The sequence below is a fragment of the Cyanistes caeruleus genome, chromosome 14, assembly GCF_971803275.1.
Source record: "Cyanistes caeruleus chromosome 14, bCyaCae1.hap1.1, whole genome shotgun sequence".
Classification (NCBI taxonomy): domain Eukaryota; kingdom Metazoa; phylum Chordata; class Aves; order Passeriformes; family Paridae; genus Cyanistes; species Cyanistes caeruleus.
The window spans coordinates 108,407-123,901 of record NC_141714.1 but is presented as its reverse complement, the minus strand read 5'-3'; positions in this window follow the sequence as shown (position 1 = coordinate 123,901).

The following is a 15,495-nucleotide window of genomic DNA, read 5'->3' as shown; positions in this document are numbered from 1 at the left end:
TGCCTGGCTGGGCTGGAGCTCTGTGGGACAGGCTGGGAAATTTTGCTACCTCTGCAGGCTGGCACAGACGGAGAGGAGAAGACGGACGTCGATACACAGACTGATAGAGAAGAAGCCATGGAAGTGGACGGAGAGGATACTGGAGAGGAAGAGATGGATGTGGATATGTACGAGACAGAGGAAGAGATGGAGGTGGAAACGAAAGATTATGTTGAAGAGATGGATATTGATCTAAAAGACAAGGAGGAAGACATGGTCTTGGGATGAAGACCGATGCCAGCAGCAGAACAGGCAGGTGCTCCCCACAGGCAGAGTGGGGCCCCTGCTGCCAGCCTGGGGCCGGGCTGGGCACTTCCTGCTCAGGGACACGCTAGCCCATGCACTGGATTCTGCTGGCCATCCCTGGCCTGGCCTGGGCTTCCTGTGGGCCACACAAGCCCTGTTCCAGTGCCTGGGCCACAGCCCCCAGCCAGGCTCCCTTCTGGCAGCAGAGTCCCACTGGGCCAGTGTCCCAGCCCGGCAGCACATGGAACACCCTTCCGTGCCTGACTGCACTGACCGTGCTACTTGTTTTTCTTCCAGGACTTAGGGACATCACAGACACAGATGCCACCCTGCTGTACATACGTTTTACAGTTGTTGTGTTCAGGATAGAGGTTTTAGAGCTTGTTTAAGTTGTCTGTAAATACGTTTCATAGAGTTTTGTTAGAGCTGTTCTCAGGTAAATAGGTTCTATAGTTTGTTGTTGTTGTTGTTGTTGTTGTTGTTACCAATATTCTTACAGTGTAAATATGTGGTGTAGTTCATTCTTGTTCCTTTTCTTCCACAGATAAACAGTCTTTGATTTTCACACCCCAGTTCTCTTTGCATTTTCTTCGGGCACATTTGCAAAGCTGTGGGTTGTTTCGGGAACAATGTTTGCAGGACTCTAAAAAGAGTATCACAACCGCTCTGCCACACTCTCAGCTGCTGCTGCTGCCCCAAAAAGCACTGGCTGGCTTTGCTCACACAATCACAGTTGTGGTGGCATTTCTACCACACCACAGGACAGCGATGTTTTCCCTCTTCTCCTGGAAATACCTACAGCACTTGTGGGTAGCAAGGCAAACATGAGCCTCTTTTAGTGGCCCTTGAAATTGGACATGTGAAATGAGGCACACAAAGCCACAGGCCAGCTGAACCTGGCATCTCTGAATGGGTCTTTACATTCTTCCCAGGAAGATGACTGGCAATCACTATTTTGGCAGGGAGGAAAGTGCATCAGCTAGCAATTTGCTGTAGAAAATGTGCTTTCTGCTCCTCTCACAGCCAAAACTCCTACCCATTTCTTGGAAGTCCTTCTTAGATAAGGACCGTGTTCAACTGAGTGACAGTGAAGCCAAATGGCAATGCCGCAATCAATTGTCCTGTACACAATCTCCTTCATCCACGTGGAAGGTTACCCACGGGCACACAAGAGGACGGAAGAAACCCAAATGCATCGTTGGACATAATAAAGTCAGACGTGTTGAGGGATGAAGAAATCTTGCAGAGATATGGAAAGCTGCCCTGAAAACCCAGTTCAGGGAGAGCCTGAGCTCTTTTGTGCTTCTAGGCCTGAAGATGCTCAGCACCTTTCCCAGATGCTCAGCAGGCAGTAGGATTGTGCCTGAATCTGGCTCAGGAAATGCCAGTGCCTCAACTGAGAGCTGTGGCAAGGATTTCCATTGCATGGAGAGGGGCCACAAGAGTCCTGCAAGAGTCTTTCAGCAGAGCAAACAGCAGCCTGGAGGGTGGGCAATGCTGCATCTGGACCACTGCATGCTCATCCTTCACCACAATGCAGAGCTGCCATGGATCACTTTTTCCATTTGTCCTGTTGGATATGTTTTGGAGAAGTTGTTCTAGGTGGCTTTGGATGGTGATCCAAGTAGGAAGCAGCCATTCGCCTGCTGTGATATCCTTACAACTAGTCCTAACTTCTCATTGCCTTTGGTTTGATTGGGGGTGTTTTATCTGTTTGTTTGATTGGTTTCTTTGGGTTGGTTTCTTTGTGTTTTTCTCTGTTTTGCTTGGAGTTTCTTTTCCTTTTTTAGAAATGACTGGTGAAGTTGGCACAAGCAAACTCCAGAAAACGTAAAGCAGGCTTGACTTTCCAGAAATTGCTTTTGGCTGGCTTTAGCTGCATTCCCCAGGATCACGATCAGCAGTAGATATTTGCAGGTTTTGCTCTGCATCCTCAGCCTGCCCAGGTGTTGTTCAGTGTTTCAGCAATGGAGAAGACGATGGATATTTTGCTAAACCTCCTTTCAAACAACAAAACTTGGGTTAGCACGACAGAAAAGAAGAAAAGAAAATCTTCGCCAGTTAGAACAGAGCCAGAGTCCCACCATTTCCCCCTCCACTTCTCTTTCTTTTCTACATTTAGAGGTAAAGCTTCCATCTCCAAAAGCTTCCATCTCCCACTTCCTGATGTAGCCATTTGCTACCCTTTAGCCTTGACTGCCACGCATCGGACTGCTGTCCGTGTGGGGCTGGGGATGCTCAGCCTGGAAAGAGAAGGGGGCTGGCGAGGCCTCCCTGCAGCTCTAGGAAAGATGGGCACAGGGAGGAGAAGCCTTTCAACTGCAGGAGTGAGCTTGAAGTTGGATCTAATGAAGCTGCTCTTTTCCACTCCGGCTGCTGGGGCACTGGCCCAGGCTGTGCACAGAGGCTGGGGATGCTCCATCCTTGGCAACATCCAAGGCCAGCTGGGAGCGGGGCTCTGAGCAACCTATTCTAGGGGAAGATCGCTCCGCTTGGAACAAGATGGTCTTTAGGGTCCCTTCCAAGCCCAAGCACCCAGGGATTCCATCATTCATTCTACGGTCTCCGTTGTCCACTTCAGCCTGGGCCTGAACTCCTGGCGGTGATGTCACAGTGCACGCTCCAGCTAGAACTTCCAGCATCCAGCAACGGCCACAACACAACCCTTGGCTCCTTGTGCCAGCACGCTCTTCATTCACCCTGCTCCAAGCCTACCCCTGTCACCTTGTTGCCACCTGCTCCCTGATTCCCCCAGCAGTCCCCAAAGCTCCCCATCGCTTGGATTTTGCTCTCCATCCCTGCAGGATGTCTGCATTTGTTCCAAAAGAGGTATGGTACTATTCCACGGAGGCGGACACCCCGCAGCTGCCTGGCTGGGCTGGAGCTCTGTGGGACAGGCTGGGAAATTTTGCTACCTCTGCAGGCTGGCACAGACGGAGAGGAGGAGACGGACGTCGATACACAGACTGATAGAGAAGAAGCCATGGAAGTGGACGGAGAGGATACTGGAGAGCAAGAGATGGATGTGGATATGTACGAGACAGAGGAAGAGATGGAGGTGGAAACGAAAGATTATGTTGAAGAGATGGATATTGATCTAAAAGACAAGGAGGAAGACATGGTCTTGGGATGAAGACCGATGCCAGCAGCAGAACAGGCAGGTGCTCCCCACAGGCAGAGTGGGGCCCCTGCTGCCAGCCTGGGGCCGGGCTGGGCACTTCCTGCTCAGGGACACGCTAGCCCATGCACTGGATTCTGCTGGCCATCCCTGGCCTGGCCTGGGCTTCCTGTGGGCCACACAAGCCCTGTTCCAGTGCCTGGGCCACAGCCCCCAGCCAGGCTCCCTTCTGGCAGCAGAGTCCCACTGGGCCAGTGTCCCAGCCCGGCAGCACATGGAACACCCTTCCGTGCCTGACTGCACTGACCGTGCTACTTGTTTTTCTTCCAGGACTTAGGGACATCACAGACACAGATGCCACCCTGCTGTACATACGTTTTACAGTTGTTGTGTTCAGGATAGAGGTTTTAGAGCTTGTTTAAGTTGTCTGTAAATACGTTTCATAGAGTTTTGTTAGAGCTGTTCTCAGGTAAATAGGTTCTATAGTTTGTTGTTGTTGTTGTTGTTGTTACCAATATTCTTACAGTGTAAATATGTGGTGTAGTTCATTCTTGTTCCTTTTCTTCTACAGATAAACAGTCTTTGATTTTCACACCCCAGTTCTCTTTGCATTTTCTTCGGGCACATTTGCAAAGCTGTGGGTTGTTTCGGGAACAATGTTTGCAGGACTCTTTTTAGAGTATCACAACCGCTCTGCCACACTCTCAGCTGCTGCTGCTGCCCCAAAAAGCACTGGCTGGCTTTGCTCACACAATCACAGTTGTGGTGGCATTTCTACCACACCACAGGACAGCGATGTTTTCCCTCTTCTCCTGGAAATACCTACAGCACTTGTGGGTAGCAAGGCAAACATGAGCCTCTTTTAGTGGCCCTTGAAATTGGACATGTGAAATGAGGCACACAAAGCCACAGGCCAGCTGAACCTGGCATCTCTGAATGGGTCTTTACATTCTTCCCAGGAAGATGACTGGCAATCACTATTTTGGCAGGGAGGAAAGTGCATCAGCTAGCAATTTGCTGTAGAAAATGTGCTTTCTGCTCCTCTCACAGCCAAAACTCCTACCCATTTCTTGGAAGTCCTTCTTAGATAAGGACCGTGTTCAACTGAGTGACAGTGAAGCCAAATGGCAATGCCGCAATCAATTGTCCTGTACACAATCTCCTTCATCCACGTGGAAGGTTACTCACGAGCACACAAGAGGACGGAAGAAACCCAAATGCATCGTTGGACATAATAAAGTCAGACGTGTTGAGGGATGAAGAAATCTTGCAGAGATATGGAAAGCTGCCCTGAAAACCCAGTTCAGGGAGAGCCTGAGCTCTTTTGTGCTTCTAGGCCTGAAGATGCTCAGCACCTTTCCCAGATGCTCAGCAGGCAGTAGGATTGTGCCTGAATCTGGCTCTGGAAATGCCAGTGCCTCAACTGAGAGCTGTGGCAAGGATTTCCATTGCATGGAGAGGGGCCACAAGAGTCCTGCAAGAGTCTTTCAGCAGAGCAAACAGCAGCCTGGAGGGTGGGTAATGCTGCATCTGGACCACTGCATGCTCATCCTTCACCACAATGCAGAGCTGCCATGGATCACTTTTTCCATTTGTCCAGTTGGATATGTTTTGGAGAAGTTGTTCTAGGTGGCTTTGGATGGTGATCCAAGTAGGAAGCAGCCATTCGCCTGCTGTGATATCCTTACAACTAGTCCTAACTTCTCATTGCCTTTGGTTTGATTGGGGGTGTTTTATCTGTTTGTTTGATTGGTTTCTTTGGGTTGGTTTCTTTGTGTTTTTCTCTCTTTTGCTTGGAGTTTCTTTTCCTTTTTTAGAAATGACTGGTGAAGTTGGCACAAGCAAACTCCAGAAAACGTAAAGCAGGCTTGACTTTCCAGAAATTGCTTTTGGCTGGCTTTAGCTGCATTCCCCAGGATCACGATCAGCAGTAGACATTTGCAGGTTTTGCTCTGCATCCTCAGCCTGCCCAGGTGTTGTTCAGTGTTTCAGCAGTGGAGAAGACGATGGATATTTTGCTAAACCTCCTTTCAAACAACAAAACTTGGGTTAGCACGACAGAAAAGAAGAGAAGAAAATCTTCGCCAGTTAGAACAGAGCCAGAGTCCCACCATTTCCCCCTCCACTTCTCTTTCTTTTCTACATTTAGAGGTAAAGCTTCCATCTCCAAAAGCTTCCATCTCTCACTTCCTGATGTAGCCATTTGCTACCCTTTAGCCTTGACTGCCACGCATCGGACTGCTGTCCGTGTGGGGCTGGGGATGCTCAGCCTGGAAAGAGAAGGGGGCTGGCGAGGCCTCCCTGCAGCTCTAGGAAAGATGGGCACAGGGAGGAGAAGCCTTTCAACTGCAGGAGTGAGCTTGAAGTTGGATCTAATGAAGCTGCTCTTTTCCACTCCGGCTGCTGGGCCACTGGCCCAGGCTGTGCACAGAGGCTGGGGATGCTCCATCCTTGGCAACATCCAAGGCCAGCTGGGAGCGGGGCTCTGAGCAACCTATTCTAGGGGAAGATCGCTCCGCTTGGAACAAGATGGTCTTTAGGGTCCCTTCCAAGCCCAAGCACCCAGGGATTCCATCATTCATTCTACGGTCTCCGTTGTCCACTTCAGCCTGGGCCTGAACTCCTGGCGGTGATGTCACAGTGCACGCTCCAGCTAGAACTTCCAGCATCCAGCAACGGCCACAACACAACCCTTGGCTCCTTGTGCCAGCACGCTCTTCATTCACCCTGCTCCAAGCCTACCCCTGTCACCTTCTTGCCACCTGCTCCCTGATTCCCCCAGCAGTCCCCAAAGCTCCCCATCGCTTGGATTTTGCTCTCCATCCCTGCAGGATGTCTGCATTTGTTCCAAAAGAGGTATGGTACTATTCCACGGAGGCGGACACCCCGCAGCTGCCTGGCTGGGCTGGAGCTCTGTGGGACAGGCTGGGAAATTTTGCTACCTCTGCAGGCTGGCACAGACGGAGAGGAGGAGACGGACGTCGATACACAGACTGATAGAGAAGAAGCCATGGAAGTGGACGGAGAGGATACTGGAGAGCAAGAGATGGATGTGGATATGTACGAGACAGAGGAAGAGATGGAGGTGGAAACGAAAGATTATGTTGAAGAGATGGATATTGATCTAAAAGACAAGGAGGAAGACATGGTCTTGGGATGAAGACCGATGCCAGCAGCAGAACAGGCAGGTGCTCCCCACAGGCAGAGTGGGGCCCCTGCTGCCAGCCTGGGGCCGGGCTGGGCACTTCCTGCTCAGGGACACGCTAGCCCATGCACTGGATTCTGCTGGCCATCCCTGGCCTGGCCTGGGCTTGCTGTGGGCCACACAAGCCCTGTTCCAGTGCCTGGGCCACAGCCCCCAGCCAGGCTCCCTTCTGGCAGCAGAGTCCCACTGGGCCAGTGTCCCAGCCCGGCAGCACATGGAACACCCTTCCGTGCCTGACTGCACTGACCGTGCTACTTGTTTTTCTTCCAGGACTTAGGGACATCACAGACACAGATGCCACCCTGCTGTACATACGTTTTACAGTTGTTGTGTTCAGGATAGAGGTTTTAGAGCTTGTTTAAGTTGTCTGTAAATACGTTTCATAGAGTTTTGTTAGAGCTGTTCTCAGGTAAATAGGTTCTATAGTTTGTTGTTGTTGTTGTGGTTGTTGTTGTTGTTGTTGTTACCAATATTCTTACAGTGTAAATATGTGGTGTAGTTCATTCTTGTTCCTTTTCTTCTACAGATAAACAGTCTTTGATTTTCACACCCCAGTTCTCTTTGCATTTTCTTCGGGCACATTTGCAAAGCTGTGGGTTGTTTCGGGAACAATGTTTGCAGGACTCTAAAAAGAGTATCACAACCGCTCTGCCACACTCTCAGCTGCTGCTGCTGCCCCAAAAAGCACTGGCTGGCTTTGCTCACACAATCACAGTTGTGGTGGCATTTCTACCACACCACAGGACAGCGATGTTTTCCCTCTTCTCCTGGAAATACCTACAGCACTTGTGGGTAGCAAGGCAAACATGAGCCTCTTTTAGTGGCCCTTGAAATTGGACATGTGAAATGAGGCACACAAAGCCACAGGCCAGCTGAACCTGGCATCTCTGAATGGGTCTTTACATTCTTCCCAGGAAGATGAATGGCAATCACTATTTTGGCAGGGAGGAAAGTGCATCAGCTAGCAATTTGCTGTAGAAAATGTGCTTTCTGCTCCTCTCACAGCCAAAACTCCTACCCATTTCTTGGAAGTCCTTCTTAGATAAGGACCGTGTTCAACTGAGTGACAGTGAAGCCAAATGGCAATGCCGCAATCAATTGTCCTGTACACAATCTCCTTCATCCACGTGGAAGCTTACTCACGGGCACACAAGAGGACGGAAGAAACCCAAATGCATCGTTGGACATAATAAAGTCAGACGTGTTGAGGGATGAAGAAATCTTGCAGAGATATGGAAAGCTGCCCTGAAAACCCAGTTCGGGGAGAGCCTGAGCTCTTTTGTGCTTCTAGGCCTGAAGATGCTCAGCACCTTTCCCAGATGCTCAGCAGGCAGTAGGATTGTGCCTGAATCTGGCTCTGGAAATGCCAGTGCCTCAACTGAGAGCTGTGGCAAGGATTTCCATTGCATGGAGAGGGGCCACAAGAGTCCTGCAAGAGTCTTTCAGCAGAGCAAACAGCAGCCTGGAGGGTGGGCAATGCTGCATCTGGACCACTGCATGCTCATCCTTCACCACAATGCAGAGCTGCCATGGATCACTTTTTCCATTTGTCCTGTTGGATATGTTTTGGAGAAGTTGTTCTAGGTGGCTTTGGATGGTGATCCAAGTAGGAAGCAGCCATTCGCCTGCTGTGATATCCTTACAACTAGTCCTAACTTCTCATTGCCTTTGGTTTGATTGGGGGTGTTTTATCTGTTTGTTTGATTGGTTTCTTTGGGTTGGTTTCTTTGTGTTTTTCTCTGTTTTGCTTGGAGTTTCTTTTCCTTTTTTAGAAATGACTGGTGAAGTTGGCACAAGCAAACTCCAGAAAACGTAAAGCAGGCTTGACTTTCCAGAAATTGCTTTTGGCTGGCTTTAGCTGCATTCCCCAGGATCACGATCAGCAGTAGACATTTGCAGGTTTTGCTCTGCATCCTCAGCCTGCCCAGGTGTTGTTCAGTGTTTCAGCAGTGGAGAAGACGATGGATATTTTGCTAAACCTCCTTTCAAACAACAAAACTTGGGTTAGCACGACAGAAAAGAAGAGAAGAAAATCTTCGCCAGTTAGAACAGAGCCAGAGTCCCACCATTTCCCCCTCCACTTCTCTTTCTTTTCTACATTTAGAGGTAAAGCTTCCATCTCCAAAAGCTTCCATCTCTCACTTCCTGATGTAGCCATTTGCTACCCTTTAGCCTTGACTGCCACGCATGGGACTGCTGTCCGTGTGGGGCTGGGGATGCTCAGCCTGGAAAGAGAAGGGGGCTGGCGAGGCCTCCCTGCAGCTCTAGGAAAGATGGGCACAGGGAGGAGAAGCCTTTCAACTGCAGGAGTGAGCTTGAAGTTGGATCTAATGAAGCTGCTCTTTTCCACTCCGGCTGCTGGGCCACTGGCCCAGGCTGTGCACAGAGGCTGGGGATGCTCCATCCTTGGCAACATCCAAGGCCAGCTGGGAGCGGGGCTCTGAGCAACCTATTCTAGGGGAAGATCGCTCCGCTTGGAACAAGATGGTCTTTAGGGTCCCTTCCAAGCCCAAGCACCCAGGGATTCCATCATTCATTCTACGGTCTCCGTTGTCCACTTCAGCCTGGGCCTGAACTCCTGGCGGTGATGTCACAGTGCACGCTCCAGCTAGAACTTCCAGCATCCAGCAATGGCCACAACACAACCCTTGGCTCCTTGTGCCAGCACGCTCTTCATTCACCCTGCTCCAAGCCTACCCCTGTCACCTTGTTGCCACCTGCTCCCTGATTCCCCCAGCAGTCCCCAAAGCTCCCCATCGCTTGGATTTTGCTCTCCATCCCTGCAGGATGTCTGCATTTGTTCCAAAAGAGGTATGGTACTATTCCACGGAGGCGGACACCCCGCAGCTGCCTGGCTGGGCTGGAGCTCTGTGGGACAGGCTGGGAAATTTTGCTACCTCTGCAGGCTGGCACAGACGGAGAGGAGGAGACGGACGTCGATACACAGACTGATAGAGAAGAAGCCATGGAAGTGGACGGAGAGGATACTGGAGAGCAAGAGATGGATGTGGATATGTACGAGACAGAGGAAGAGATGGAGGTGGAAACGAAAGATTATGTTGAAGAGATGGATATTGATCTAAAAGACAAGGAGGAAGACATGGTCTTGGGATGAAGACCGATGCCAGCAGCAGAACAGGCAGGTGCTCCCCACAGGCAGAGTGGGGCCCCTGCTGCCAGCCTGGGGCCGGGCTGGGCACTTCCTGCTCAGGGACACGCTAGCCCATGCACTGCATTCTGCTGGCCATCCCTGGCCTGGCCTGGGCTTCCTGTGGGCCACACAAGCCCTGTTCCAGTGCCTGGGCCACAGCCCCCAGCCAGGCTCCCTTCTGGCAGCAGAGTCCCACTGGGCCAGTGTCCCAGCCCGGCAGCACATGGAACACCCTTCCGTGCCTGACTGCACTGACCGTGCTACTTGTTTTTCTTCCAGGACTTAGGGACATCACAGACACAGATGCCACCCTGCTGTACATACGTTTTACAGTTGTTGTGTTCAGGATAGAGGTTTTAGAGCTTGTTTAAGTTGTCTGTAAATACGTTTCATAGAGTTTTGTTAGAGCTGTTCTCAGGTAAATAGGTTCTATAGTTTGTTGTGGTTGTTGTGGTTGTTGTTGTTGTTACCAATATTCTTACAGTGTAAATATGTGGTGTAGTTCATTCTTGTTCCTTTTCTTCTACAGATAAACAGTCTTTGATTTTCACACCCCAGTTCTCTTTGCATTTTCTTCGGGCACATTTGCAAAGCTGTGGGTTGTTTCGGGAACAATGTTTGCAGGACTCTAAAAAGAGTATCACAACCGCTCTGCCACACTCTCAGCTGCTGCTGCTGCCCCAAAAAGCACTGGCTGGCTTTGCTCACACAATCACAGTTGTGGTGGCATTTCTACCACACCACAGGACAGCGATGTTTTCCCTCTTCTCCTGGAAATACCTACAGCACTTGTGGGTAGCAAGGCAAACATGAGCCTCTTTTAGTGGCCCTTGAAATTGGACATGTGAAATGAGGCACACAAAGCCACAGGCCAGCTGAACCTGGCATCTCTGAATGGGTCTTTACATTCTTCCCAGGAAGATGAATGGCAATCACTATTTTGGCAGGGAGGAAAGTGCATCAGCTAGCAATTTGCTGTAGAAAATGTGCTTTCTGCTCCTCTCACAGCCAAAACTCCTACCCATTTCTTGGAAGTCCTTCTTAGATAAGGACCGTGTTCAACTGAGTGACAGTGAAGCCAAATGGCAATGCCGCAATCAATTGTCCTGTACACAATCTCCTTCATCCACGTGGAAGCTTACTCACGGGCACACAAGAGGACGGAAGAAACCCAAATGCATCGTTGGACATAATAAAGTCAGACGTGTTGAGGGATGAAGAAATCTTGCAGAGATATGTAAAGCTGCCCTGAAAACCCAGTTCGGGGAGAGCCTGAGCTCTTTTGTGCTTCTAGGCCTGAAGATGCTCAGCAGCTTTCCCAGATGCTCAGCAGGCAGTAGGATTGTGCCTGAATCTGGCTCTGGAAATGCCAGTGCCTCAACTGAGAGCTGTGGCAAGGATTTCCATTGCATGGAGAGGGGCCACAAGAGTCCTGCAAGAGTCTTTCAGCAGAGCAAACAGCAGCCTGGAGGGTGGGCAATGCTGCATCTGGACCACTGCATGCTCATCCTTCACCACAATGCAGAGCTGCCATGGATCACTTTTTCCATTTGTCCTGTTGGATATGTTTTGGAGAAGTTGTTCTAGGTGGCTTTGGATGGTGATCCAAGTAGGAAGCAGCCATTCGCCTGCTGTGATATCCTTACAACTAGTCCTAACTTCTCATTGCCTTTGGTTTGATTGGGGGTGTTTTATCTGTTTGTTTGATTGGTTTCTTTGGGTTGGTTTCTTTGTGTTTTTCTCTCTTTTGCTTGGAGTTTCTTTTCCTTTTTTAGAAATGACTGGTGAAGTTGGCACAAGCAAACTCCAGAAAACGTAAAGCAGGCTTGACTTTCCAGAAATTGCTTTTGGCTGGCTTTAGCTGCATTCCCCAGGATCACGATCAGCAGTAGATATTTGCAGGTTTTGCTCTGCATCCTCAGCCTGCCCAGGTGTTGTTCAGTGTTTCAGCAGTGGAGAAGACGATGGATATTTTGCTAAACCTCCTTTCAAACAACAAAACTTGGGTTAGCACGACAGAAAAGAAGAGAAGAAAATCTTCGCCAGTTAGAACAGAGCCAGAGTCCCACCATTTCCCCCTCCACTTCTCTTTCTTTTCTACATTTAGAGGTAAAGCTTCCATCTCCAAAAGCTTCCATCTCTCACTTCCTGATGTAGCCATTTGCTACCCTTTAGCCTTGACTGCCACGCATCGGACTGCTGTCCGTGTGGGGCTGGGGATGCTCAGCCTGGAAAGAGAAGGGGGCTGGCGAGGCCTCCCTGCAGCTCTAGGAAAGATGGGCACAGAGAGGAGAAGCCTTTCAACTGCAGGAGTGAGCTTGAAGTTGGATCTAATGAAGCTGCTCTTTTCCACTCCGGCTGCTGGGCCACTGGCCCAGGCTGTGCACAGAGGCTGGGGATGCTCCATCCTTGGCAACATCCAAGGCCAGCTGGGAGCGGGGCTCTGAGCAACCTATTCTAGGGGAAGATCGCTCCGCTTGGAACAAGATGGTCTTTAGGGTCCCTTCCAAGCCCAAGCACCCAGGGATTCCATCATTCATTCTACGGTCTCCGTTGTCCACTTCAGCCTGGGCCTGAACTCCTGGCGGTGATGTCACAGTGCACGCTCCAGCTAGAACTTCCAGCATCCAGCAACGGCCACAACACAACCCTTGGCTCCTTGTGCCAGCACGCTCTTCATTCACCCTGCTCCAAGCCTACCTCTGTCACCTTGTTGCCACCTGCTCCCTGATTCCCCCAGCAGTCCCCAAAGCTCCCCATCGCTTGGATTTTGCTCTCCATCCCTGCAGGATGTCTGCATTTGTTCCAAAAGAGGTATGGGACTATTCCACGGAGGCGGACACCCCGCAGCTGCCTGGCTGGGCTGGAGCTCTGTGGGACAGGCTGGGAAATTTTGCTACCTCTGCAGGCTGGCACAGACGGAGAGGAGGAGACGGACGTCGATACACAGACTGATAGAGAAGAAGCCATGGAAGTGGACGGAGAGGATACTGGAGAGGAAGAGATGGATGTGGATATGTACGAGACAGAGGAAGAGATGGAGGTGGAAACGAAAGATTATGTTGAAGAGATGGATATTGATCTAAAAGACAAGGAGGAAGACATGGTCTTGGGATGAAGACCGATGCCAGCAGCAGAACAGGCAGGTGCTCCCCACAGGCAGAGTGGGGCCCCTGCTGCCAGCCTGGGGCCGGGCTGGGCACTTCCTGCTCAGGGACACGCTAGCCCATGCACTGGATTCTGCTGGCCATCCCTGGCCTGGCCTGGGCTTCCTGTGGGCCACACAAGCCCTGTTCCAGTGCCTGGGCCACAGCCCCCAGCCAGGCTCCCTTCTGGCAGCAGAGTCCCACTGGGCCTGTGTCCCAGCCCGGCAGCACATGGAACACCCTTCCGTGCCTGACTGCACTGACCGTGCTACTTGTTTTTCTTCCAGGACTTAGGGACATCACAGACACAGATGCCACCCTGCTGTACATACGTTTTACAGTTGTTGTGTTCAGGATAGAGGTTTTAGAGCTTGTTTAAGTTGTCTGTAAATACGTTTCATAGAGTTTTGTTAGAGCTGTTCTCAGGTAAATAGGTTCTATAGTTTGTTGTTGTTGTGGTTGTTGTTGTTGTTGTTGTTACCAATATTCTTACAGTGTAAATATGTGGTGTAGTTCATTCTTGTTCCTTTTCTTCTACAGATAAACAGTCTTTGATTTTCACACCCCAGTTCTCTTTGCATTTTCTTCGGGCACATTTGCAAAGCTGTGGGTTGTTTCGGGAACAATGTTTGCAGGACTCTAAAAAGAGTATCACAACCGCTCTGCCACACTCTCAGCTGCTGCTGCTGCCCCAAAAAGCACTGGCTGGCTTTGCTCACACAATCACAGTTGTGGTGGCATTTCTACCACACCACAGGACAGCGATGTTTTCCCTCTTCTCCTGGAAATACCTACAGCACTTGTGGGTAGCAAGGCAAACATGAGCCTCTTTTAGTGGCCCTTGAAATTGGACATGTGAAATGAGGCACACAAAGCCACAGGCCAGCTGAACCTGGCATCTCTGAATGGGTCTTTACATTCTTCCCAGGAAGATGAATGGCAATCACTATTTTGGCAGGGAGGAAAGTGCATCAGCTAGCAATTTGCTGTAGAAAATGTGCTTTCTGCTCCTCTCACAGCCAAAACTCCTACCCATTTCTTGGAAGTCCTTCTTAGATAAGGACCGTGTTCAACTGAGTGACAGTGAAGCCAAATGGCAATGCCGCAATCAATTGTCCTGTACACAATCTCCTTCATCCACGTGGAAGCTTACTCACGGGCACACAAGAGGACGGAAGAAACCCAAATGCATCGTTGGACATAATAAAGTCAGACGTGTTGAGGGATGAAGAAATCTTGCAGAGATATGGAAAGCTGCCCTGAAAACCCAGTTCGGGGAGAGCCTGAGCTCTTTTGTGCTTCTAGGCCTGAAGATGCTCAGCACCTTTCCCAGATGCTCAGCAGGCAGTAGGATTGTGCCTGAATCTGGCTCTGGAAATGCCAGTGCCTCAACTGAGAGCTGTGGCAAGGATTTCCATTGCATGGAGAGGGGCCACAAGAGTCCTGCAAGAGTCTTTCAGCAGAGCAAACAGCAGCCTGGAGGGTGGGCAATGCTGCATCTGGACCACTGCATGCTCATCCTTCACCACAATGCAGAGCTGCCATGGATCACTTTTTCCATTTGTCCTGTTGGATATGTTTTGGAGAAGTTGTTCTAGGTGGCTTTGGATGGTGATCCAAGTAGGAAGCAGCCATTCGCCTGCTGTGATATCCTTACAACTAGTCCTAACTTCTCATTGCCTTTGGTTTGATTGGGGGTGTTTTATCTGTTTGTTTGATTGGTTTCTTTGGGTTGGTTTCTTTGTGTTTTTCTCTCTTTTGCTTGGAGTTTCTTTTCCTTTTTTAGAAATGACTGGTGAAGTTGGCACAAGCAAACTCCAGAAAACGTAAAGCAGGCTTGACTTTCCAGAAATTGCTTTTGGCTGGCTTTAGCTGCATTCCCCAGGATCACGATCAGCAGTAGATATTTGCAGGTTTTGCTCTGCATCCTCAGCCTGCCCAGGTGTTGTTCAGTGTTTCAGCAGTGGAGAAGACGATGGATATTTTGCTAAACCTCCTTTCAAACAACAAAACTTGGGTTAGCACGACAGAAAAGAAGAGAAGAAAATCTTCGCCAGTTAGAACAGAGCCAGAGTCCCACCATTTCCCCCTCCACTTCTCTTTCTTTTCTACATTTAGAGGTAAAGCTTCCATCTCCAAAAGCTTCCATCTCTCACTTCCTGATGTAGCCATTTGCTACCCTTTAGCCTTGACTGCCACGCATCGGACTGCTGTCCGTGTGGGGCTGGGGATGCTCAGCCTGGAAAGAGAAGGGGGCTGGCGAGGCCTCCCTGCAGCTCTAGGAAAGATGGGCACAGAGAGGAGAAGCCTTTCAACTGCAGGAGTGAGCTTGAAGTTGGATCTAATGAAGCTGCTCTTTTCCACTCCGGCTGCTGGGCCACTGGCCCAGGCTGTGCACAGAGGCTGGGGATGCTCCATCCTTGGCAACATCCAAGGCCAGCTGGGAGCGGGGCTCTGAGCAACCTATTCTAGGGGAAGATCGCTCCGCTTGGAACAAGATGGTCTTTAGGGTCCCTTCCAAGCCCAAGCACCCAGGGATTCCATCATTCATTCTACGGTCTCCGTTGTCCACTTCAGCCTGGGCCTGAAC